Consider the following 27,708-nt stretch of genomic DNA (forward strand, 5'->3'; position numbering starts at 1 on the left):
CTGATTCAGTGGATCTGGGGGGGACCTGAGAACTGGCATTTTTAACAAGTTCCAATGTGATGGTGATATTGCTGGAAGCCACACTTTGAGAACTGCTTTAATATCGTGGTTCTGATTCATGACAGCATCTCAGAATCAGCTAAGAAATTACAAAGTATCAAAACAAATAAACAAACCCTAAATTACGTCCAGGCTTGTCCCAGTGTTTAAAAATGGTTTTTAAAATGACTGATGTAAATCCAAGCCCCAGTCCTGGTACTTTGTGTACACACACACACACACACACACACACCCTTCCATCACACTTCCTTGTCTCCTAGGTAATTATTACATACAGTCATGACTAAATGCGACTGTCCCGGCCCTGGTGGATCCCCTTCCTCTTCCAAAAGACAGGCCAAGTATGCTTTCCCCAGCAAACCAGTGCTGTGCGCCAGAACACGCCTGATGAGCGAAGACATACTTTCATGTTACAGAAAATACGTTTTCCCTTCACTACCCCAAAGTTTATCCTTATCCCCTTCAACACACAGTAAGACATCAGGTATTGGTTTAGTCCAAAGAGATAAAGTGATAATATTCCAGCAGCCTCGTGGAACCTGGGCAAATTGAGGATAGGACAGTCACCACTTGAGGGAGAAAGCTACAAGGCACAGGATGCCACTTGTGGCAGCAACCGAGCGGCACAAGGGGGTCAGAACACAGAGGTCTTTGTGCCTGTGCCTGTTAGGGGTACGAGAGGGTGTGTGTGTGCGTTCTCTGAACAAGGATATTCACTTCATCCAGTTGATAATTTTGCCCAGCGCTGGATGCTCTTAGACTGTTTTTAGGCGTGAGTGTAGCAATCTGTGTGTGGCGGAGGCGGCAGATTGCTGAAATAACTTCCGTTGATCCTTTCCAGCAACATGAGCCTTTGCTTTTTCTTTTTCAACCCTACTTGGAAGGTGCTTTCTGGAATGCACAAGGTCAAGAATCCAGCAGGGCAGCTGCTGCCTCCCACTATTAAAACTCAGAGTCTAGTTGGAGAGCTGCAGAAAGGTGCGGAAAAGGAACAAGCGAAGTGGAGAATCTGGACAAAGGGGGCGGGACGTGAGGCAACACAGGGAGGAGAGCCAGGACGCGCAGAGAGGGGCCCACAGTCCTGCGCCTCCGCCCTGCTTCCCCGAGCTCCCCGCAGCGGTCCCGGCGGCCGCTGAGTGGAGCTGGAACGCACGGACTTTCGCCGGCGGCTGCTGCTGCGCCCCCGGGAGGCTGGGCAGTCCACACTCCAGGCCCAGCTCTGAACGCTGCGTCTTTCTGGGCGGGGGCCGGTGCCCGCGTTCCCTGCTCCGGCCTGAGCCCTTGAGCCCTCCCTGGCCCGAGCCCTTGAGCCCTCCCTGGCCGGAGCCCTTGAGCCCTCCCTGGCCCGAGCCCTTGAGCCCTCCCTGAGGACGCACGGGGAGGCAGCGACACACCCCCACCCAGCGGGGGGACGAGGGAAGTGGCGCGGTCCTGGAAGCTTCTTCCACGGAAAGCACCAGCAGACCCGCCCCTTTGCTTGTTTCTCGCTTGCTGCTTTCCTTCCTTCTGGTCTGCACGGGAGGAGCTGGGCTGTGCAGAGGAGTTCATCGGAGCACGCACGCGCGTGCGCGCGCGCACACACACACACACACACACACACACAGACACACACACACACACACACACACACACACGGCGAGTGTGTGGTGTGGTGTGTGGTGTGTGTGTTCTGTCGGAATCTCGTTTCGGTTGGACTCTGATGACTTGCTCAGTGCTGAACCAGCACTTTTAAATTTCGCAAAACTTGACCGGTCAACTCCTGGGAAAGATGCTGGGAATCGGGGTTGAGCGGGATGAGATCAACGGCTTCAGAACAGAAGAAAACGCAACTTGCCACTATTCCTCTTCATCTTGGGGGCAGTCTATGTAACTTCGGTAGCTGATCTCTCATCAGAAGATGGAAAGTAAACAGAGTATTTGGGTTTAAAATGGCCAGTCTATGGTCTGATGGCTCATCTAACACAGCCTTAGTTATGGTCAAGGTCAAATCTTAGGGCCACTTATGATTTTAGAAGCTGCTGAAAAGGGTATGCGAAAGCCTTGCCACAAAAAGACTTCCTTTTTTTCAATAGTCTTTCATAGTATATTGTTAATCTTTCTTAATGATGCTTATCACACCAAATTAATTTTTTTTAACCTTCATTTTTTTAATGCCCAGCATCTGGACACAGTCACATTGCTACATGTCCTGATTCAGTGGTTCTCAAATTTGATGTGCACGCCCATCACCGGGAGGTATTGCTAACAGAGTCTTGTGTCTCACCCTTGATGTTTGATTGTACGTTTAGGGTGAAGCCTGCAAATCTGCATTTTCTAACAGGTTCCCAGGTGATCTTTCTGCTCTGAGCACCACAGCTTTGAGAACCACTGTCTTAGGAGTGGTTCTCCGTGCTCTCTAAACATCAGCATCCAAATCACCTCTGGAGCTTTAAAAGACAAAGAAAACAACAACAATGCGCCCCAGCCCCACTGACAAGTATTCTGAGTAAACTGGTTTCGCATGAAAACTAGTCATCTGGATGTGTTTTAAAATCTGTTCTGGTGCCGTTCTCAGGTTATTCCCATTTGCTGCCAAGGTGGAAACCCATGTCACAGTGCTGACAAGTACCTCCATTAGCACCACCTGTTCAAATGAAGACATTTTTCCCCCCCCAAAAAGTTACAAGATGCATCTATTGCTTCATTAGTAGGAATCAGTTTGATTGATTTGCTTATCCTGACAAAGCAGGAAATGGCTCAGATGTACTCTCATATGGGGGGATACTCTGGAAAACGGGAGAGTCTGTCTTGTGGGCAGATGATCCAGAGACAGGATAGAGCAGGGGGAAGGACATTCAAGTGGAGGTGAGCTCATTCACAATGACGTTTTCATGGGGACATGAAACTCATCCTGCCTATGCTGCTACTCCTTCAGGCTTCTTTTCCCCAATAAGCAAGACCCCTTCTTGACAGAGTTGCCTTTTCATTCTAATAAAGAAGGAAATCATTATTTGATGATTGGTGATATTTTTATGTGCAGGATCATATTTAAAGATATGAGCACCAGAAAGGATCTTCTAGAATCTCAGACATAAAACAGAAAAGCCATCGGTAACTCTACATGTAAGTAAAGGCACATCTATGAACTCCCTTAGGATCAGACACATGGGACAGTCAGAGAGCGTGTAAGTCTGTGGAATAGATGCCCCTGGCAGGGCACAAATGCTTCAAGTAGGGGGAAGGTTTCATAAGCCTTAATCGGACGCAGCTCCCAGTTTGCAAATTCTCCTGTTGGGGGGATGTGCTCTCCACCAATCTGACAGTTGAAATGCAGCCTCTCATTTTTGTTTTGACTTGAAATTTTGAATTGCTAGAGAACCTGAATGTATTAATATGCTGACGGCCAATTTTAATAGATCATCCTATGACTTGATTATTCAAATCATGTATTCATTTTTCTGTTGGCATGTTTTTCTTAATAGCATGTAAGAATTTTATGTGTTTTAAGGACATCAATATTCTTTGTATACATTTTCCTATTTTTGTCATTTTTCTTTGAATTAAATAAATTTTGGTATAGAAATTTAAAATTTTTAGGCAATCAAATGTATTTTTTTTTCCTTTTGGAGATTCTGTTTGTCATTTTCAGAAATTCCTTTCCTATCTTATAGAAAATTTGGATAAATATTCACTATGAAATTTATGTATTTATTTTTCACTTAAAGTCTCTCATTGGTCTGGAAATAATTTTGCTCTACGAGTTGAGAAAAGGACTATTTTAGCTGCTTTTTCCAAATGGAGAGCTAGTCCTCATGCAATTTTTATTAATAACTTGTTGATTAGAGGTGCCATCTCTACCTATAATTATACTGAAGTGTATATGCATCTGTCTCATGTATCCATGTCTCTCTTCCCAGGTCAGTACTTCCCTTTTGAAAATTACTGTAGTTTATAAACAGCATTTTAGTATTTCAGAGAGCTCCTTATTAAAAAAAAAAAATCTGTGTATTCTAGCTGATTTATTCTCCCAAATGAAATAAGGATTTGCTTTGTCATATCCTCCTCCATTTTAAAAACTGTAATTATAACGATTTAGAATAGCTGAAGGTGTTTAAGAACCTCTCACCAAAACATAGCTCATGTAACGCAGCTCGTGTAAGCTTGTTTATAACAGGTACACAGGGATTTGCTTTCTTTGGGTTAGAAATAAGAAGATATTGAATATTCAAAGCTACCTCTTAAATAATACATTTGTTTAACATTAATTAACTGACAGTTATGACTGTATAGACTTTTGAATGTGATCGAAGGGGTATTAGGTGAGAGAAAGCTAAACTCCAAGGGATGAAGGTTTAAAGGTTTCTTTCTCAGGTTTATGATTTCTTTCTCAGGAAATATTTGTAGGTCAATAGGGAAACTTTACTTCTTGAAGTTATTTGCTACCCAGGTTTCTGCTAATTCCATGTTCCAGCACCTTGCAGAGCAATCAAGAAGTTGGACTGCTGCCCTGTCTGGGTTGCAGCAAAAAAAGTAGGGGAGAGAGGCTGTGGAACAGCCAGGTTCTTGGTTTTAAGGCACAGCCTTGTTTCACTGTGAGGCTGAAAAGGTATCCATCACTTCTGCCTATAGTCCTTTGCCACAGGGTAGTCATAATCCACACCTAAGTGGAAGTAAACCTAGTGTACAGAGTCTGTAATTAGGTGAGGACAAGCTCAGGATAACTCTCCATACTGTGAAGGGAATGGTCAGATTTTGATGGTCAGCTTGTAGTCAGTTCAGGAAGAGGCTGGTGTAGCCTTTTATTCATCCCATTTGAACTTTCTAAAATAAAACCCATCTTCCCACACAAACCTGTTCTTGGATTTCACATAAATCATGGATGAGTTCTGACTAGACTTGTATCCCCTTTGCCAGTTTTGTTTTCCTGGTACTTTGCCTTTGCCTTGTATTGTCCTTATATGGTGGCTACCACTCTCTATGTAGCTCCTTAGTCTGCCAAGATCTGCACTTGTTATTCTTAAAGAGCTCTGTGCCTCCTCCCCCACTGCCCACCTTATTAGTCATGACTCCCAGGTCTAACTCTGGTTTCACTTTCATGGGAGGAGGCAAGAATTACCCTTCACCTAGATCTTGTCACCCCTCTGACTAGTTTATCTTTCTCCAACAATACCTTGACAGGAGAAAGGGGCCTGAATGCTAATATATTACTATTATTATTAGTTAAGATTTATTTATTTGAGAGAAAGAGACAGAGAGAGAGAGAGAGAGAGAACAGAGAGAGGGAGAGAGAGTTCTAAGCAGACTCCTTGCTGAGTGTGGAGCCCGACAGGAGGCTCAAACTCACAGCTCCAAGATAAAAAATTGGATGCCAAAGGACTGTGTCTCCCAGGCACTCCCTGATGCATTATTTTATGATAATAAACGTAATATTCTGCAAGTTGCTATTTAAAAGTAAGATGGAGAAAAAAAAAACTGCAGTTCGAGCTTGGGATAATCAGATATTGGTAACACAACTAGAAATGATGGGAGAAACTGGTAGGAAGTTAAGTGAGGGTTTGGATAAGAAAATATAATAAACCGTAATGTTTGGTCTGCTCTACTACAACTTTTGTTTTTGTATTGAGAACTAGCTTATACAAGGTGGATAGGCAAGAGGAAAGAAGCCATTACGATGCATCAACCACATGCGTTGTTCCATGCGTGATTTGCCTCAGCATGTTAATGTTTTACACTAACACTGACTCACATAAGGTATGTTTTACACATCTAATGATAGCAGCTGAATGGAAAGTACATGAATACAGCTGCTTTAGAGAATAAAGTCCTATACATGAAGTTTATTACCCTATATTCTTCCTCAGGATTCAGCCTGGCCACATGCTTGGTCCTAGAAGTTACTATTTTGCAATTTTCCCCAACATTTGTACATTTTGATCTTGTTTCTACAACGCAGCAGCCTCAACTCCTTCTCACATCTCTTCCATCAATCTATTTCACATAGTATTTTTTTCTTTATTAGGAATGTCAATGTCTTTTTAGCTGAGCTAGCATTTTTAGCAAAATTGTTTTTCTTTTGTTAGCATTCTTGTTATGAATCGCATAGATTTTGAGTGGACTGCCCATAATCCCATTTTTTGGCATAATCTCTAGTTATTTTTCATGTATGATTTACAGGATGTGAGTTTCATGTTTTAGGAGTGTATGTATTGTCTTGTAGCACAAACTATATTTTGTAAATACAACATGACTTGAATAGAGGTAAGTGGAGTCCATTGGTGATCTTGCTGTTGCATTTGGTTTGCATTTTGCATAGATCTATTTGATTTTCTTCAATTAGGGAAAAAAAATCCCTTAAATTTAGGTTATATTTTTCCTTATTATTCCTGATAAAGCCCAGTTTAGGGCTGTGTATTATATGTCTTCTACTTCTTGTCCAACTGTTTTCTCAGTAGAGAGAACTGAGAGCCTCACCTTTAGCCCAAACCCCCTTTAACCGAGGACAATGGAATGTAAAACTTACTAAGTACTAGTAAGTGTGTGATCCAGGTAAAATGACATAGTAATTAGTGTGATCCAGGTAAAATGACTTGGTGCAAGACACTTGATGTGTATCTTTTCCTTTGTAGATGTAGTGTTATTTGTTCCATCAGATTAAGTCCAATCCATTAACACAGCGAAGCAAATAAGCAGACAAATTGGGCATCCGTCATCATACATGACTAGGTTGGCACACCCTTTCTGCCTCTGAAAGGACAGGGATGCTGTGTATTTCAGAATGAAGAGATAGTAGCCAACATGTCCACACTAGAACCAGCGTAAGGAGCATAAGAACCAGCATAAGGATATAGCCTTGCTCTAAAGCATTCTACTGTCTGATAATCTAAGCTCCCTGCTTCCCATGATTCCTACCAACATTGCAAAGAGCCAAAGCCAATCCCTTACTTCTCCAATCCACAGCTGACTTTTCTGATCCTTTCTTGTATGAACAATTGGAGAAGCAACTGCATAAGAAGCTTGGGATGACCAGTAAAATTGGACAACGGTTATTTAAAGTGATAGCTTCTATTTCTCAGAAACTGTCAAACTGAAGGAGTTAAACCATTGGAGGCATTGCATTGACCACAAGGGATTTGTCTAGCATTTCTGAGCTCTATTTCTTGGCTGAAATCCCCTGTCTGCTGTGGATCCTACTGATCCTTGTGCAGCGGCAGGAAAAGGCAGTGATCTCAAGGGCATCAACTACCTTGTGAAGTTTCAGGTCACTCCTGTCCACAGAAGCTCCCAGTTTACCCCAAGGCATGGTGAAGTTCAGATGAATACATCTCCTTTTGTTTAAGTTACTGGTGGTTGGAATGGCTGCTTTCATATTTGGTAAAGCCAAAATAGGAAGAGCAAACCTATACCATTTGGAGCTGACTGAGAAGGTCATTAACTAAGGTTTAGACCAAAACTGTTAGCAGCCAAACCAATACTGAATATAGATTTAAACTTCATATTTATTCATTAGGAGTCCTGCATTTACTTTTATTTTTACAAGCAAAGATTTATATCTATTTAGGTTTGTAATGTTTTCATGCAACTTTAGTGAAATTATGTTTGCTGCTGTGTGACATTCTTCTTGGTATTCTAAAATTAAAACCATTCTTTGTCAATTTTCACATCTCCCCCCACCACAGAGTCATTCTGAGATATATATCAATTACAATTTAGGGCAGATTTATTCTAATTAAGTGGGGTGCCATGGATTCCTTAAAGAACGAGACTTTAGGTTTGACAGCAGGAAAAATAAGATTTGGTCTCTGTGCCTTTTTAGTAGCTGTGAAGCACACGAAACTCTCTGAAATTCTTTTGTTTCATCAAAAGGATTTTGCTTTCACATCCCAATGCCTTATGTCTCTGGGGCCTAAAGTCTCCTCTATAACTAACCACATGGATTGCTGTGTGTGGACAAAACACTTCTTGATCATCTCTGTTTGCTGCTAATGGAAAAATCATACCTAGTTATGAATGATGAGGTTAGAGTATGTTCTCCAGAAGGGGCTAGACCAGGGCCATCTAAATCTCAACTGGAAACCAGAGTTGAGTGTTACTGATTTGTTTCTGCCTTTGACTGTATCCATTGTCACATTCAGTATTATTTTTCTTGAAGACTTATCCTGGCCTTATGGGTTTTGTAAGTAAGCAAACAATCTGTCTCTGTGTCCCTCTGAATATATATGAATGTATGGGTGTGGGCATGGGTGCATACGTATGTCTCCTCGGTTGGCACCAGGGAACCAGAGCATGGGTCCCCAAGTGAATTGTTCTCTAACGCCATTTTCACTGTACCTTCCTTTCTTTTCTTCAAGAGTTTACAACAGTCCTCACAGGGCATTCCATTTCTCTCTCTCAGGGCATCCAGAATTTCCTCCCATCCTATTTCCTGACAACGCCCTCAAACTCTGTTCCATTAAGTAATAAGCTTCTTCCTTCTTCCCTGTACACATCATGCTGATTTCTTTTCCTACCAGATATCGGACACATATTGGGTTTACTCAGTTAGTGAATGAATAATTAAATGAATTCCTGATTTCAGTGCTTTGCTCAGGCTGATTCCCAAGAGACGGGTATCGAACGGAAAAGACATTCACTCTCTTTTCTCTATTTAGCTTCACGTCCTCAGCGCTCATGTCCTGCTCCTCTTCCCTCCTGGAGCCTTCCTGATAATGACCCAACTCTTCCCTGGCCCTCAATTCATCCTGAAGGAATTTATTACGTATTTTGGTACTTGCTTTTATGTTTAGTTTAACACTTTAATGAACTGATCCTTATATTCTTTGATTCTCTATTTCACAGTGAGTTTTAACTACACCAAATCTGAATGCTGGGATCCTGCCATATTCTTCTTTCATATTTGCTAAGGATCTTAGCACTTAACTATCAAGCACATAATATACCCTTGATAATAACTACTTAGGGAACTGAAATGAATGATATTGATTAATCTCTTTGAATGTGATCAGTTTGTGTTACTGCTGTAATTCAGTTCATCACTTGCCTCTCTCTACTATTACGACTAAACCAATAAATCACATCTGTCTGCATACACATGCCCATGTATATGTCTGCACACATACACACACACAACACAGAACCAGTAGTCTACTGGAATATTAATTTAAAGTGGTTTGTGGGGGCGCCTGAGTGGCTCAGTGGGTTAAAACCTCTGCCTTCAGCTCAGGTCATGATCCCAGAGTCCTGGGATTGAGCCCCACATCGGGCTTTTTGATCAGCAGGGAGCCTGCTTCCTCCTCTCTCTCTCTGCTTGCCTCTCTGCCTACTTGCCTACTACTGTCTTTCAAATAAATAAATAAAATCTTTGAAAAAAAAATAAAGTGGTTTTTGATTCTATGCAAAATTAATTTATTGTAATTTCCATCAGCCTCCTTCTAATCATGGGAAACTACCACAAACCATTGCAAATATTCGGCCCTCTCAATCCTGGGCAAGGCTCTACTGTTAAAACATCGCCCTGTGTTTAAATGGCTGCTCTTCCATTTATGCACAGTGTAACCTTGGGCAAGTTATGGAACCTTTCTGAACCTTGATTTCATCCTTGTAAAAAGAGAATAATCACATCACCCTTTCACAGCCGCTTTTGGGATCAGCAATAATGCCTATACTAGTCACCATTTATTGAGGTTACTATGTTCCTGACAGTGTGCTCTGCCCATAAATTTCTCCTGTAATTGTTACAACATCTTTGGCATATACTAGATGCTCAGTAACAGTGACTATTATGTTTTATACCCTGGCTTAAATGTATACTGAGTCAGACTGAAGATTGCCAAACACTCATTTTTCATTTCCCAGGACTGGCAGAAAGGTGTGATGAAGTCAGGCTACTACCAGGTTCCTGTGGCCCCAAGCCAGTGTAATGGTTGCTCTGAGTGGAGGCCAAATGTTAGGGGCTGCCATTCCATTCCCATAATGGCCCTCGGGACAGGGAAGCTTGCTCCGACAACAAAATTTGGCTTAGGAAACAAGAAGGTACTGCCCTGAGTGGCTTGTGAGCTCATTCACAATAAACATCAGTAGAAATGGCAAATCTGTTGCATGAAGCACAAAAGAAACTCACTTACGTAAACTGAGGTGACACTTCAAGGATAGAAAAGGGTAAAATTTGAGTCTTGTGAGCCGTTCTTGTTTCCTTTGAGCTGAACACTAGAATAGAGCTTAGCTTTCAACAGGAGGGCTTTAGATTAAACTCTAGGAAAAGTTTCTTCATTGGAAAGGTCTTGAACTATTCAAGCACATGAACACCAGAACTAACAAGAACTTACCTAGGAGTTTCATTTTTCCTGCACAGATTTCAGGGCACTTCTAGGAAGCAGAGGAATGACTTGAATGTCTTTGAACAGTAACTTCCCAGGACAGTGATTCCTTTCTCTCCTTTCTCTCTGAAACAAAATTATATTTTAAATTATCTCTCTTCCCCCTTTCATCCAGTTACACGTTAGACTTTTGGGGATGAGGTTTGGAGACTAGTGTTTTTGAAATACCTTGCAAATCATTCCACCATCAACCATAGGGTTGGGACCAGCTGCTTGGATAGAAGAGTTTGCGCAGAGACTGAGATCCTGCTATCCTGTGATGGAATCACAATCCTGCTGTGAGATTCAATACAGTAATGCCCTGTTTACTGCCGCCTTGTGGTTGCACCTACCATTATGACCCAGAGAGTCCTGGTTGACATGACTGGAGGAAAGCTCTCTCCCCATCGGTCTTACGATGATTTTATAAAGTACCTAAATAGAGTGATCTTAATCTTAGTTTCTTAAAGAGTCTCTGTTATATATTCCCTTACTTTCTTTCTGCAACTTCTGAGAAAATCAGGGCCAGGTGTAGAGCCTTTTTTATTACAGTGTCCTGCTAGAAGCTTCTACCTACTCACAGTTTGAGAATAGTCACCAAGGTAATAATCAAAAGCATTTTTATGTGCATATTCATCACCCCCTCATTAAACAGGTAATGCCAATGAGGCCCAGGGAATGTAAGTAACTTGCCCAAGATCACACACCTTATGAGTGATAGAGCTTGAATGAAAGTCAAGATCATCAGGCTTTTAAGCTTATGTTCATAGCTGTGAGATCCAGCCACAGGAGAACTAAAGATTTGTGGCGAGGAGGCTCTTGTCCTATAAAGGGCTCTGGAGGTACTTTTCTTTTTCAACCCAATATGGAACTCAAGAATACAGAAAAACACAGAATTCCTTTTCTTACAGGGCAGCAGCCTGAGACGGAGGCTTATGATAAAGGGAGATGAGGAGACCACTCAGAAAAGCAGTCAAAAGCACTGGCTGCAGAAGGCTTACATCAGGGTTCTCCTCAGTATTAGGAGGAAGAGAAATCGAAATATCAAGAATTTGTTGAGAATGGCTGTGCCTGCAATGCCGACGTTGCCCCACTGTGTGGGGAGGGCCGTGGAACTCCTCGGTCTAAGCGGGAGGGGTTGCTCGCATTTGATGAGCACTTGTTCTCCTCTTGGGCAATGCAGTCAGCAACTAGTATGCATTTCACAATTTCATCCTCAGAGAAACTTGATGAGATGAATAGCATTCTCATTTCCATTTTAACTACCACCAATATGAAGCTGTATGTTATAAGTTTACCCAAGTTCAAAGATAGTAAATGTTATAATGGGACTTAAATCCTGGATTTAAGAGCCATCATGTTTTGCCTTGAACACGACTGCCCCCTTCCTCCACTGCCTCTGGGGCTCCCATCTCCCCACTTCTTTCTTTTGTGTGTGTGTGTGTGTGTGTGTGTGTGTGAGAAATATCAATCAGGAAAACTGAATTCTAGCTATTACCATTTATTAATTCAATTAAAATTGATAGCACTGTCAGTATTTGTGGAGGCCATTTGGTGTGTCTGATTTGGTGGGAGGTTGGAGAAGAGGCTTCTGTTTTTGAAGAAAACCACTCCTGCCTACGTCTGTGAGCTGTGCTAAGCGACCTGGTAAATTACTCTCTCTCCCTCTCCCTAGAAGTGATCATGTGGGGGCCCCGTCAGTAAGTAAATGCTTGTGCCTGGGTTTTTGAACTGTTGAAACTTAAGGGGAAAAGCAACTGGTAAGAAATTTTCCACAGTAGCAGTGGAAGCATTAGAGAAGTTCATCTTGGACGCCTATTGGGACTGCTGTTAACAAGGGAATAGCTCATCAGAGTCTTCATTGGTGGGACTTGGGTTACTTTCCCTTTCTGAGCTGCTATCCATTCCTAAGATTCATTCTCCAGCTGCCTCCTTCTTCCAAAGAAGCAGCCTCCACTTAAGTCTTTGAAATGCTGGCTATCCATCAGTAATTTCTTTCTTTCCTTCTTCTTCCTTTTCTTTCTTTTTTGTTTTTCTTTTTTGTTGTTGTTGTTTTTTTTTTTTTTTTTTTTTTGGTTAAATTTGAGTTGATTTCTCTTGCTTGCTACCAAGGACCCATATTAAGATTGACAGCTATACTTTAGCACAACTTATCAAAAGACTAATTACATCCAGGAAATAGACTCTTGGGTCCATTTGGCTGTTTCTCCTTAGATGTTGTTATCTTACATTCTAGGTCATTCAGGATTTTGGTCATATTATAGAAAACATTTTTTATTCTTTTCTTCTAATTCACTTACATTGATCTCACAGACTTTCTTTTTGATCTACTTTTCTGATTTATTCACTTGACTGCTTCTCCAGATTTCTTTCCCCGCCAGGTGGGCCACATATGGAGTCTTTAATACTTCCGTCAGATTTCTCTCTGGGTGTTCCACACCTCAGCTTCCCTAATCATAACCATGATTGCCTTGTACTTTTACAAGGCACTCGCTTATTTAATTTATTTAGCGTACTGTTCAATTAATGACTTAGTCACAGTCAGTGTAAAGTTTCTGCAATGCTCCAGCTTGGAAATAGGAAAAGAGAAGCTTTTTTTTTTTTTCGCCCCATCTCTGAACTGGCTTATATCAAAACAGAAAACAAGTATCTTAATTCTTTCATCACTGTTGTATCTTCTATGACCTCGAGTTAGGTTATTATAAATCTTTTTTTCTTGCAACAGCACTTCTAAAGCTTGCCGGTATTCACAGACTATCTTTGGTTATTATGACCCTGACATGAAGGACTGCATTAGCTGTTTTTGAATAAAACAAAGTAACAGAGAGGAAAACATACGCTAGTTAAAGTTACAAATAACATAACTGCTTTTGCCCCTAAGAAAGTGACATAATTTTTCTCTGGAGACTTTTGTTTAAGAAAATATTTAACAGTCTGACCTCGGGATCTAATGTTTCCATGATTTGGAAGGAGACAGCAAAACAGAAGACTGTCTGCAAATAAAATGAAGAGAAATCGAATGGTGGAAGCTGCCAGAAGTGAGAAACAGATGAGGCCTTGTAATACGGTAGAAGGTTGCCCGAGTCGAAGGGTAAACTTTCTCTAGAAAGGGGGATCACTGAGGGGCTTGAAGGGTGGAATGTTTAATTTTAAGTGGTTTGTTCAAAACCTCCAGTACAGAACAGTACATGTTCCCTTGATTTAAGGACTTTCTGGGTATGAATGGGTGGGTAAGGCCAACTGAGAGAGTAGAGGTCTCAGATATAGTAAGGAAACAGGTGCCAAGGGGAAATGACTCAGTAATTGATGTGAAACAGCTTTACTTTCCCCAAATAGACCAGAGGGAAAATAATTCTGAAGGAGAAGCAGGCTTGGAAGCATTTGGGTTGTAACTGTTAGTATATAGTCAACATTTGAGAAAGAAGTTGGGCAACTGAGGAAGCAGAAATCGAGACACCAGATCAGCAATGGCAAAGAGCAGATCGGCCTGATGAATAAAAGCAGAAAGAAGAACTGGAGCTTCTCCTAGACAGGGAACTCCCTGTCTTTTGTAATGCTGACATGTGGCTGGGTCTAGGACTCCTCAGTAAGCATAGATCTTCTGTGAGTAGCTAAGTGGCATTAACTCTGTTTAGCACCATCTAAAATGAAGTAGGCAGGCTCAAGGTATTTTTCTCTAAGAGCGTTAGTCAAAAGTAGGAAATACAACAGAATATTCAAACATTTCACAGAAATGTAACTAAGTATTTTTGGAACGTAAATTTCTTAGTGGGTATGTTTGTGAAACAGAAATTATTTCCTTATAGATGATGGATGGAGAGGCTGTAATCTGGTATTTTACATTCATGTTAATGCTTCCATATATATGGCTTACAAGACTGCAGCCATTCATTCCTAATATAACAGATCTTCTTCATCTCTTTATAACTTAGAACAACTTCCAAATTAAAAAAAAAATGTCATTAAACCCCATGGAAATGAACAATTCCCCAACTGGGATTTCTAATATCTGACTAAAGAGATATAATGGTTGGGAGGGAAGAGTTTTAAGGGTCTCTTGGAGAATTAGGATAGATATTCAGAATAAAGGAAATTGTAGAAGAAGGTGGGGGTGGGGGTGAAGGAAAAAGAACTGAAAAAAAAAAAAAACCCAACCAAATTAAGAATTACTTTTTAAAGCACTTGGAATAATATATGATTTGCAGCTTCTGTCTTGGTTGAGATAATTCTCACCTTTAGGAGGTTTCTATAAATACATTTTCTACTTGGGAACTAGGAATGGCTATTTAATTCTAAGCCTACTCATTACATTATGTTGCAACTGATCTCAATTATAAACAGCTATGCTGTAGTAATTGTGTATCCCAAAAAGTCAGCAACAGGTAGCTCACAGTAGTTTTGGAATAAATATTTTGGTTTAAAGTTGCTATGTTTGAATATTGTAAGTTTATAAAGCAATTCAGAATAAAGTATTCCTCACTCAGTTCAGGGGTAAAACTTAGAATGCAGAATTTTATCATGTTTTTAAGAACATGCAGTTTTCTATAGGCGAATGGTGGCTATTTAAATCCAGATCTCCCTACACCTTCTCTGAAAAACCATACATTAAAAAAAATGACAGCAAATAAACCATCCACAATCCACATTTACAGCATATGAAGGGGACTGTGCTAATACCTAGCTTCAATTTCACATAAGTCAGGAAGTAAATAAACAAGAGTTAACACCATAAATACCATGGCCATAGCCAATGGCAAAGTGAGGTTTTAGAGGCTGAATGAAAAAGATGTCAGAGGTTTGGATAAACTTCCTCAGAAGGAGTCACTTAGAGGTATCTTTCTAAAAGAAGGCATTTAGAAATTTTCAACCTAACCTTTCCCCCCTAATATATTGCCATGCTAAGGAGGCTTGGTGAAAGAAAAAAAAAAAAAAAACCCTTACACATAAAATGATTAATTTGTATGAACTGAAAGCTGTTCATCATATTCAATGACATTTTGCTCCTCATTCCTCATTTAAATGTAAAATATAAGAAACACACAAAAACAGTTCTCATTAGTTAGAACATTAAAAGCAAGTCAATATAGTGAAAAGATAGAAATCTAATTGGATACAACCACCAAAATGGACCACATAAAAATCCTTTTGTACATTCAACATTATTAAACAATATGGGAAGCAAATGTGAATCAGAGAATGGATTAGGACTTAAAAAAAAATCTCAGCTTTATTGAAATACATCTGACAAGTGAATGTTGTATCTATTTGTGGGATGACTGAACTTACACAGACACTGTGAGATGACTATGATCAAGGGAACACATCCATCATCTCACACAGTTACCATGTTTTGTTTGCGTGGTAGAAACATTTAAGATCTACTTTCTTAGCAATTTCAATTATAAATCCCAGTATTAACTACAGTCACTATGCTGTACATTAGATCCCCAGAACTTAATCCCCTTATAGCTGAAAGTCCGTATGCTGTGACCAACATTTCCCCATTTCCTCCAGGCCCAGTCTCTGGTAACCACTGGGCTACTCTCTGGTTCCGACACTGTTACATTCCATGTATAAGTGAGATCATACGGTATTTGTCTTTCTGCCCCGGCTTAGTTCACTTGGTACAATGTCCTCCAGGTTCATCCAGGATGTTGCAAATGGCAGAGGATCCCCTCACCCGCCACTTTTTAATGGCTGAATAATATCCCCTTTAAGGGAAGACGTTTATGGGATGGTTAGAGGTGAGGGCTCCCCAACCTGGTGTCCAGCTCAGCACCCCTGCTGAGAGCCCAAGAGTAGGCAGCTGTGAGGCCTGAAAATGGAGGACCATCTTTCTAGTTGACATAAATATAACTTCTGTCACTTGTAGGACAAAACCTGTTGGTTTCAGGTAAAAGCAATAAAAACAGTCATTTCCTTCCCCCTTGGTAGCAAGCTCACGGATGTAGAAACATTCCTCTCACTATTTCTCAGGTGTCTTGAAAACAAACGTAGGTGTTTCTTCTCACAACCCTGCCCTTCTCAGTAGGTCTTGTCCCTCTGACTTCTTGTTCCCTGACTTTTTCTGAGGATGCATTTCTCAAGTCCAACATCATTCACACTCCCATCTCCCCCCCAACCCCACGGGCCATCATCCCCATACATTTTAGGTGACTTCTCCCCTATCTGGTTTTGACTGAACTTACCCTCATCTTGACCCTTTAATTACATTATTATTCCCTGTTGACTTATGGTTCACTAGATTATAAACTCAACTTGTTTACCTTTATGAAGTCCGCATCTATACACCGTGAATACTCAGTAAATATTTGCTAAGGGAATGCTTTTGTTCTTCTCGAAAAGAAATTGGGTATAAATACATGAAACTTTCAGAGACGTATACTAAAATGTGCCTACAGTCATGACTGCTTTTTCGAGAACTTGTGCATGTGAATGAATGCAATAACCTTTTATGCTGCTTCTCAGTGAGGGCTATGCCACTTGTATTCTTAGTCAATTTAGGCAACAGCATTCAATTACAAAAAAAAATAACTGGAACAATTTTTTTGCAAATTATAGTCCACTGTCCATGGATCAGACAAACTGGTTTGAAGATACGGTACCACTTCCTCAATATCTGACATCTAGTCTGGCATTGTTGTGGCCGCCAGCATAGTCTGGAATTTTATGGATTCCTCCTTCCTGTTACTTCATCCAATCTCTAGTACACACTGTAGCTACTTCAGACTTTGGGCCCAGATGTGATCATGTCTCTCTTCCCCACATGCCCATCCTAATGGCAGTGAATAAAATGATCTGACTTACTTGACATTTTCCTTATCTTGCCCTCTTCCTAATACATTTTTCACTGAGGTGAAATTCACAGGACAGAACATTAATGATTTTAAAGTGAACAATGTGGCGGCATCTGGTACACTCACGATGGTGTGCATGTGCCTCTCCTTTAGTTCCACAACATTTTTATTACTCCAAAAGGAAACTCCATACCAATTAAGCAGTTACTTCATAACCCCCACTCCTCCTAGCCGCTGGCAACCATCGATCTGTTTCTCGTCTCTATGGATTTAGACATTTCATATACATGGAATCATAGAGTAAGTGACCTTTTACATCTAGTTTCTCTCACTTAGCACAATGGTTTGGAGTTTCATCGGTGTGACAGCATGTATTACTCCTTGGTTTCTTTTCATGTCCAATTAATATTCTATTATATAGATAGGCTACGTCTTATTTATCCATTTACCTGTTGATGGACCTTTGGGTTCCTCTGGCTATTAAGCATAATGATGCTATTTTTTTTTCTTAACCCCCTGTATCTTTTCTTCACTTCTTAGCTCACCCCAATTTTTTTTTAAGTTTATTTATTTAAATATTTATTTGACACAGAGAGAGAGAGAGAGAGAGGAAGCACAAGCAGGGGGACTGAGAGAGGGAGAAGCAGGCTCCATTCCACGACCCTGGGCCTGAGCCCAAGGCAGATGCTTAAGGACTGAACCAGCCAGGTGTCCCTTAGCTTACCCAAATTAACAGAACTTGTCTTTTCTCTGAACTTCCATAACCCCTCTATGGAACAGATTCACAATTCACTTATTTATTAATCCAAATGATTATCCACACATGCAAACATCAAAATAAATAATTACCGAGCACCTACTCTGTGAACTACTAAAGCCTTTTCAAAGCCAGTCGGACATTATGTATTTGTATTTTCTCTTACTGGTGTTAAGTTTTAAAACACTGGAACATCCTCTCACTTGATCTCTCCATCCCTCACGGGTCTCAGCTCAGCAAACTGGGTGAATTAACAAATGTACAAATGCAATTATTTTCTAAACAGTCTGCCACTGTCGATGTAAACACCTGCCTTTAAATTCTAGACCCCCACACATCTTCCACTAACATAAAGGACTGACCCCAGCTGAGGTGGGAAGTTTAGAGAAAGCCCACTTTCCCCAAACTTATCAAATTTACCACATTGTCTCTATTTTAGCCCATGGCCCCCTACTCATCTTTTCTTTGTAAATTTGATCTTCAGTTTCTCCGGGGTGGGAACTGTTGCAGTCAGATAACCATCAACTATTTCCTGGCAGCAAAACCAATGAATACAGGAGTCCTCCAATTTACTTGCCTATAGATTGTATATAAACGATTTTGTGAGAATCATTTGAAGTTTTAGTAAACCCATTCAACAAAATGTCAATATAAGAAGTTCATACACCTTTACTTAATACCCAAATATTCTTTATCCAAAGACGAGGAGTTATGATAGTTTTGCTAGTGTGTGTGTATGTGTATGTGTGTGTGTGAGAGAGAGAGAGAGAAAGAGAGAGAGATGCTTCTTTTACCTTCTTCATGGTAAACAGTTTTTCAAAAAAAATTTTTCTAAGTGGTCTTGAAACAAGGTAAATGGCCATGGTGGATACAGGATTGATAGCTTCCAATATAACATCTGACATTTTAATCACATCTCACATTGAGTAAAGACACATTGTTGGCTCTTTTCTAGCTTTTTTAATTTTTTAAATTGATAGGTTTTGATTATTTTCTCCAAGCCACAAAATAGTCCTTAGACAGAAACAGTCCTTAGATAGAAAATGTCTTAATTTAAATACTCTTTGCTACACAATACTGGTAAAACAAATAAACAACAAAATCTATTTTTTGGAAATGAAAAGAGATAGGGCTAGCTGGTTTTTGGAAAAATCAGTACTCTTTTTAGTGTGCTGAAAAATAAAGTACATGAGCTATGAGTTATTTAAATACAGGATTCAATTTAATGTAAAGTAAAATCCTGAGAACAGCATTTCTAATTAGGTGGATATTTTCTGTTTCCCCTGCTTTCCAGCATAATCTCTCATGCACTTGCTGATTCTAAGCAACGCATTAGATGGCAGTATTCACATAGTTTACAGTGGCACCTACCGCAGTCATTTCATTGCACAGACCCAAATATACACCTTTATTTTGGATTTTATACTACTCTAGTCTCTAAAGCTGCTATTTTCCGGATTCCCTTTATACCTCTGGTTCAATTCAGAAAAAAAAAAAAAAAAAAAAAAAAAAAAAAAAACCCTTGTAGGAATGCTAGTAATTGTGGATATCCCATGACAGATATAAAAGCATGTGCTGGGTCTTTTTCAATCCTTATGTCTTACTTAAGCAAGAAGGAAATATGGTAGATCATACCCGTCTCTTACTCCTGGGTATTTAAAATTCACGGAAATACACACCACTGTCATTTGCTACTACAAAGGCCACCACGCTCACTTAAAAGTAAGGATACGTCTTTGTTATTAAGAAATTTATAAGGTTTGAACCACATTCTTCATTAAAAATTATTCCTAACTTAAAAGTCTTATTCAATTTCACTGTCTTCTTTCTTATTCCTTTCTTGTTTGCCTTTTTGTTGACTTTGACCCTTTAGCTTTGGAAAATAAAACCCCTATTCTAACACTCCTTGTGCTTCTATTTATTTTTATCCTCAAATCCAATAAGGATAATTTGCCAGGTCCAAGCCTGATTAACTCTCTTGGAGCAGAGTCCATTTGACACAGGGACCAGATGCCAAATAATTTAATATGTCTTAGATGCCATCAGGGAAATCTCTCAAAGGCCTAAATCAAGATGCCTTTTAGCATTAGGGCATAGCTTTCTTTTAGAAATTTAGCTTAAAAAAAACAAATCTTCAAGTCACTGTTTTTCTCCAAATAGTTGAATGGTCTGCCTTCTCCAATTTCTACTGCCCAGCAAAATCTGTTTTCTAGTTTTCCAGAAACACTGGACCTCTTGACCCGGGGAAGGTATGATGCCATATGTTAAATCCACTTAGACTAAATTTAGAAGCATCTTTTTCCCTACCCCAAGTGAGATCAAGCAGTCTGCATGGAGAGGATAGGCAGGACTTCCAGAACTAAGGGCTTCGAGGTCAGAGGAATAAAGAGAGCTTTGTAATACCTGAGATTTAATCCTTCTTATTTTTTCCAGAAACATCAGAGATTTTGGCTACACCTAATGATAATAAATATTCACATGGAATAAATCCCTCTGGAAGGAGAAACTCTCAAAATATGTTTGTTAAATGAATACCACGTGACTGTGAATAATAACGCCTATCTGATGATAGCTGTGAAATCTTCCCATATAGAGACAGGCACAATAGATTCTTTTATCTGTTTTGTAGATGAGGGAAGTGAGATTCAGAGAGGTACTGTCCACATTCACAGAACTAAGACTAACACAACTTTTGACTCCTGTCTAGTCTTCTTTTCATTAAACTGAAAGCTCAATCAAGCCCAATGCAATTTTTTTTTTTTTTTTTTTTTTTGTATAACAATCTGGATTATGTATGTCCTCTGTAAACACTGGCTCAAATTTCTCCTGACTTATTAGCTCAGGGTAAAGCTAGAGGTAATTGTCTCCTTTGGTCAGGAAACCATTATGGAAAGGTCCACTAACTAACTTCTTAGTAAACTGCCATATTACTCCCAAGTTAATCTGAATACTTTTAGAAGTCATTTTACTCTGGATTAAGGACTTTTGAAGGGGTGTGCAGTGTTTTAGAGAATTCATTTCTTAAAGAAAGACTGAAGCAGAGAAATTCTTTTTAAGTGAGAGTTTCCATGAAAAAAAAAAAAAGAAAATTTATGAAGTTGCGATAGACTACATTTGCTTTTTAATACCCACCATATGTCTGGTTTTATTCAGGGACTAGAGGAGTGGGTTAGTGCTTATTTTCACAGATTATATAAATAACAGTCCTGCTTTTACTTATTTCTTCTAGGTGGCAACATTTTGACTTGTATTAAATAAAATGCTAGGGAAAAATTATAACCATCCCTAATGATTAATAAAGAGTCCACTAACAGGTCTTTGGTTAGTGTCTATGATACTTTGGGCTGTGAGATTTTAGAGTGTGGATTGTTTTACAACCAGAGATAAACGTGATTGACTGTTTTCAGGGGTTTCAATATTAGTATCTCCATTTCCTGTTGTCCTTTTTCTCCCTTTGATTTTTTTCAGGATTTGCTTAATGACCCATAAATCTAAAACTGAGTTTTGAAAGAAGGGTCCAGTCACATTCTCTGATATTTTTCTTTTTTTCTGCATCTATCCCTGTTAGGACATCAGACACCAACTTCCCCATTCTCCTCTCCCTGCGTCTCAGCGGTCGAAGTGCAAACAGACCTTGCCTCGTTGAGCGCCCAGAGGGAAGGAAGGCACTAACATTTGTGGCGTGCTCTCCTGTCCAGGCACTGTGCTAACCTGTTACATATGTGGTGGTGTAGTATTTCAAAGTGCTAATTGTCCGGTATAACTGCCAATTCGCCCCAGCTTGGCAGCTAAATGGAAAAGCAACATGGCCGTGGGGACGATTTACAGTGGGGAACAAAGTTCTCTAGCTTTTAAGTTCAAAGGGCACCATCTGGGTATGAGAAAGGAATTTTTTTAGAAGGAATGCAGTCAGGGAGAACAGGTTTTTCTTCCTCATTTGAGACGAAAGAGATAAAGGAGCCTGGAGCTGGCAACTGAGTCATCTCCAAAGCTGTCCAGCTCCACAAACACTGGACTTGATGTGACTTTTCATTTCTCTTCCTTGAAATGAGTTGGCTGCGGCTTTGTTTCCGAGGCCACCCAGCACCCGCAGCTTGGCAAAGGCTAACAGATTGAAGTTACCTCTTTGGGATTTGTAACAAAAAGGGAACTACTGGGTACAATGGGCATTGAAGAAGTGATTTAACATTTTAGCTCGCGTGTTTACAGATCTGCTGCTTGCTAGCGGACGTAAATCTTTCTATTTTTCCTCCTTTGTGAGTTAATCACAAACCGGTCTTGTCTCAACCGTACCTTTCTTGTTCGAAGGCTTACAGGCTTTTGCTGCAGTATCTTCATCTTCAAGGAGTGTTAATGTAAGGGCTTTGTTCTAGCTTTCCTCGCAATCTTTTTAAGATCCCCCTCTTTAAACGGCACTCTTTTCTTACCCAGCCCTGTGTCCTCACCATCGACCATCAGGCTCTGTCTCTCTCACTGTCCCTCATCGACCATCAGGCTCTGTGTCTCTCACTGTCCCTTTCTTTTCCACCCCCTGCCCTAGCCTGTCCTGTATGCCGCATCCCGCCCTGGGCTGGAGTTCCTTTCCCACTGGGCTCTCTGGAAACGTGCAGCATGGAGGGGTTATTTATTTCCTTTAGAAAGCTGTCATTTTGGAATGAAAAATTTAGTATACTGCTAGGAGGAATCCTCGCTACTTCCGCCTACCCCAGAAAACAAGCCCAAGCCCTTTCTAGCTACTTCCTGACTTTCTAATTTTAAAGCCAGCCTGTGGCAGCCTTCTTTAGATTGGTAGTGACCACCAGCTGCCCAGAGCAGAGGCAGACGTGAGCTTTTCTGTTACTCATGGCGTGTTGCCTCCTTCAGCGCTGTGACCACCCTGAGTGAGCTGCGCTGGATGTTAGGGTCTTGAGTTCACACACAGCCAGCCCCTTGTGCAGATGTCACTTCGGACAACAAATCATTTGTCTCTGTCTCAATTCTTCATCTGCAGGACGGATTTCTACTGCCCTGGATTAGGATAAAATGAGATGGAAGATATGCAAACTTTTTCAAGATAAAGATTCTTTTAAAATGCAAAATAGTGGTATTATTCTGCGGAGGCATGTGATCAAAATATCTACTATCTTTTATTAAAAACGAAGAGACTCAAAATATATGTACTATTTAGACTGGGTTGTCAAGTAAATCTATTTTCAAGTAGAATTTGAACTGTTTTTGACATCTTCATACTGTATAAATTATTGAAACCAAACTTTATTATTCATTAATGTTTTTGGTAAGACTGAGTAAATCATGTTGATTGTAAGTCAGATTCTTCCTCTTTTTAAAAGTAGCAATCAAGCAAATTAAAAGTCATTGTGCAAGGCAACTGAGTACAAAGAACAATGACTATTGGATTCTTGCTGCTTAATAGGAATTCTTGTTTAGTTCCAGCCTTTAGAAAAAGCTATCACTTTTTATATTCGCTGGCGACAATCAAGTGCAAGAAAACACCATTTTTGGGGAAAAGCCTAAATAAATATTTTAGAGGATATGCAGATCTGTTTTCATTTTCACAGATGGAAATACTGCAAAGTTGGTTATATTTATTTCATTCAGTACAATCCCAGTTGAATCCTTCCTGCTACACAAAAAAATCACAATTTAAATGGAAAGGTACGCTTTCATGTCACACTGATGTCCTATGTGGCCTACATTTCTAAAATTGATAGATGATATACATAATCTTTTCTATTTTTCTGACAGGAATAATCAAATTTTAAGTGAGTTTCTTTGCAAATGTTGGGAAGAGGCAGAAAAATAGTAGAAGGCTTGGTCAGGGATGAAGGGTGAAGGGCTGATGTAGCTCAGAAACCGCTGCAGCATGTGAAAGGGACAAGGGGACTGCGCAGCCCGAGCCACCCTGCATGTCCCTAAGAAAAGGATAGAAAGTGGAAGAAAACTAAATTGCCTCAGAAACGCAAAGCTGGTACAAGACTCTATTAACTACATTCCGTGGAAGATCAGGAAGGAGCACCTCTTTCACTGCAATTGCAATGCAGACATTTGCACAACTGTGATGGAAATTTAGCGTTATATGTGGAGTCTGTAGTCAAAACTGCAATTTAGAATTTTAATCTGACTGAAGACACAGCGCTCCTTCCCTTGCAGTTTGTTCCACGTGCCTGCATTTTTTGGTAATTATTTCTAACTTCTGTACAGGATTATGAATAACTTTGAGGTCAGGGAACCCTACCCCGCTGCACTATTAACCGTATCTCTGGCAAGACTTAACCACAATACTTTGCTTATCATGAAGGATTGATAAATACTTTTAATTAAAACTTAAGAAACAAAATGTATGCAGTTTACATGGCGTTTGTTTACTGAACACAAACTATAAACAGAGGTTTATGTTGAACAGAAAAATACCGATCACAGACCTAGCCAAGCGGAAGTATACATACACAACTGAAAAAAAATGTAGTGAAAATTTCAGAGAAATAAAGAAAAATCTGGCTCTGGGAAATACTAAAAGAAAGTATCCGCATATGGCAGAGATGGGCAGGTTTCTCTATTTGCCCCTTGCTCCTTGGTCCCAGGTCAGTTCTCTGCCTTTTTCTGCCTTGCTCTGCCCTCTAGGAATACACCTTCATATACATTCGTATATTCGTATACAGGTTTCTGTGTGACCACAAGTCTTTTTTACCGGAAAAATGCCCAAGAGTACAACTGCTGGGTTGTATGTTAAGTGGGTTCTCCACATCGTAGGACGGCTCCATGTTAACCCCGCCCATAGCTCTTACCTCAGTAAATACTGCCTTCACAATCCTTTGAGTTGGCCATTTCTTTACTGGGGGTTTGGATAAGCTAAATTTGGGGAAAAATGAAGTGCTGGAGAAAGACGTCTCTAAGTTACATAAAAATTGTTTAGACATATAAATATATAAAAACATATGCTACCATTTTTCTTTCAAACTCATAATTGTAAACATAGGACAAGAAAGATAAAGAATAAGGATTATCTTCCCCGACCCATCATAAGAAATCCAAGATAACATTATTTTCTGAAATATATCTACAAAAGCTTATTTTGGCTCTAGTGATCTCTACTAGCTATTGTCTTCCACAGGTCATGTGGATTCTACACACTAAAAAAGAAGAGCATCACAAAACGACAAACCTTGAACTACCAGTAAAAATGAGAATCATCTGCATATATCTGAACGCGCGGCATCAGGAGCACAGTGGCACTGCCTACCATAACTGCTTATGTTTTTAGAAAAGGCAGAGAAAATACCTCATATTCAAGGTAAGATTCTGAAGCAGCGGGATGCTCTGAGTCTCTCCTCTAATTAGTGACCCACAGCATTCATTCATTCACTCATTCATTCCTACAAATATCGCTGATCGTCCGCTATGTAAAATGCATTGTGCAGGGAAGCAAGTTACAGGTCTATGCCTTAAGCTAATTCTCTGAGGACAGAATAATCAACAAAAGTAGCTTGGGGTATCACCCAAGCACTAGTAAATGTGTTAGCAACTTTAAAAGAGGAACTCTGCACTTGTAATACCTGCACAATTCCCCATGACAAAATAATGGCATCAGATAAATTCACCAAGAAATAAAAGCTTGATTTTATAAGGCATCAGAAACAATGGTGCAAGGAAAATATTGATTTTTATAATGCTCTCATTAACTTTATTGTGCATGGATGGCACAAGCCTAGATACAAAATTGCTAGTTCTTCTAACATTAAAATTGCTGCCCTACAAATACTAAAAATTGTGTATTAGTTTAATATAAGATTGGAAGCTTGGGGGCGCCTGGGTGGCTCAGTGGGTTAAGCCGCTGCCTTCAGCTCAGGTCATGATCTCCGGGTCCTGGGATCGAGCCCCGCATCGGGCTCTCTGCTCAGCAGGGAGCCTGCTTCCTCCTCTCTCTCTCTGCCTGCCTCTCTGCCTACATGTAATCTCTCTCTGTCAAATAAATAAATAAAAAAAAATCTAAAAAAAAAAAAGATTGGAAGCTTGACATGCTATGTTGTACAACAGAGTAGTGTAGATAAGCAAACAGCTCAAATATAAAAAGAGACACAGATACTATTATTAGTCTTCAGAATGCACAAGACTGGGAAGTGGGCAGAACTAAGAAGACCCAGCCGAGTTCAGCCTCTAGCGCCATCCCGCGTATGTAGCCTTGCCTCATTCACTTCGGGGTCTCCTACCTCTGCTTCCACCTCTCCTCCAAGAAGGCGAAGGAAGAAACTTAAGATGATGGGATGAGAATACACCTGCGCTCACAAAGTCGTTGCCCTTCCTGCACCAGATTGTTGAAATGGTCAAAAAGAGAAGCTGTCTTGGAAAACCAGATTAAGTACATGCAGTCATACCTATGTGAACAAATAGCACAATTTCATACGTTACACTTATTCCTACCAGTTTTCCACTCATTAAAATTTTTGGAAATTGTGTTTTGAAATGATATTATGACCATTTGCTCAGTCTCTTAAAAGAATCAATCTCGTTATATTATAACTGCATTTCCTTTTTGGTCAGACTACCCTTCCTTGGTTTCATTATTCATTAAACAGCTTCAAAATTACCTTTGATGGGAGGGGGAAGAAAAAAGAGAGTGGGGGGAAAAAAACCCCACAGGAGACTCTTAAACATAGAGAACAAACTGAGGGTTGATGATGAAGGTGTGTGGGGGATGGGCTAGATGGGTGATAGGCATTCAGGAGGGCCTTTGTTGTGCTGAGCCCTGGATGCTGTATATAAGTGATGAATCACTGAATTCTACTCCTGAAACCAATATTACACTGCATGTTAACTAGAATTTAAATAAAAATTTGAAGAAATTAAGATAAAATGTTCACACTACAAAAAAAAAGCACCTTTGATTTTGTCAAAAAATTGAGTAAAATTCTCAAAGAAGGGATCATTTGCCATTACTAAAGATATTTTAAATAATGTGCCTCATGTTTTCAAGTTAACAACATATATACTGAAAGCCGTGTAAATTCTGAGTAAAGCCTGATGAATTTTCACAAAATGAACACATTGGTTAATCACAACCCAGGTCAAGAAATAAAACGTTATTTGTACCCCAAAGGCCCCCTTTTGCCCTTCTCATAGTCATTCATGATTTCCTTCTTCCCCAAAGGGAACTACTATCCTGATATCCATCAACATAAGTTATATAGAAAAACTTGATATAGTTCACAAGATCACAAGGGATGTATACTTTTGAATTATTTACTCAAAACTGATAATTATCCAAGTTGTTACAGATATCAATAGCTCATTCATCTTCACATGACAATATACTGAATTCATATTACGAATATGCCACTATTATCCATTATAATGGTTTGATGATCATTTGAGGGGAATGATCTAACTAGTGTTGGGCTATTTCAAATCGTGTTGCCATAAACATTTTTGAACATGTGTTTTGATGAACATATGTACGCATTTCTCTTGAGTACTTTCTTAGGAGTGGAACTGCTGTATCAATGGACATGTATATTTTAGTTTCATTAGACCCTGTCTGTTCTCAAATATAATGGAACCAATCTGGACTCCCACCAGTAGGCTGTAAAAGCTCCTGTTTCTTTTTTTATGATCTATTACTTAATTTCCAAACATAAGGTGGTTTCATAGTGATTTGACTGTTACTGATTGCTACTTTTCTTTTTTTTCCTCAACCTTTTTATTTAGTAATTTTTTATTAACTTTTAATTCCATTATAGTTAACATACAGTGTTATATTGGCTTCAGG

General features: G+C 39.8%; 1 long non-coding RNA gene across 1 annotated transcript in view; it reads left to right on the top strand.

Moving 5' to 3' along the window:
- Positions 1 to 26,598, top strand: part of LOC116574388 — a 43,976-nt gene extending 17,378 nt beyond the window's left edge. Inside the window, exons 2-3 of the long non-coding RNA XR_004279258.1 lie at positions 25,057 to 25,236; positions 26,045 to 26,598. This is a non-coding gene — a long non-coding RNA (uncharacterized LOC116574388). The remainder of the gene's footprint in view (positions 1 to 25,056; positions 25,237 to 26,044) is intronic.
- The last annotated feature ends 1,110 nt before the right edge of the window (positions 26,599 to 27,708 follow it).

Source organism: Mustela erminea, chromosome 15, assembly GCF_009829155.1.
Source record: "Mustela erminea isolate mMusErm1 chromosome 15, mMusErm1.Pri, whole genome shotgun sequence".
NCBI classification, from domain to species: Eukaryota; Metazoa; Chordata; class Mammalia; order Carnivora; family Mustelidae; genus Mustela; species Mustela erminea.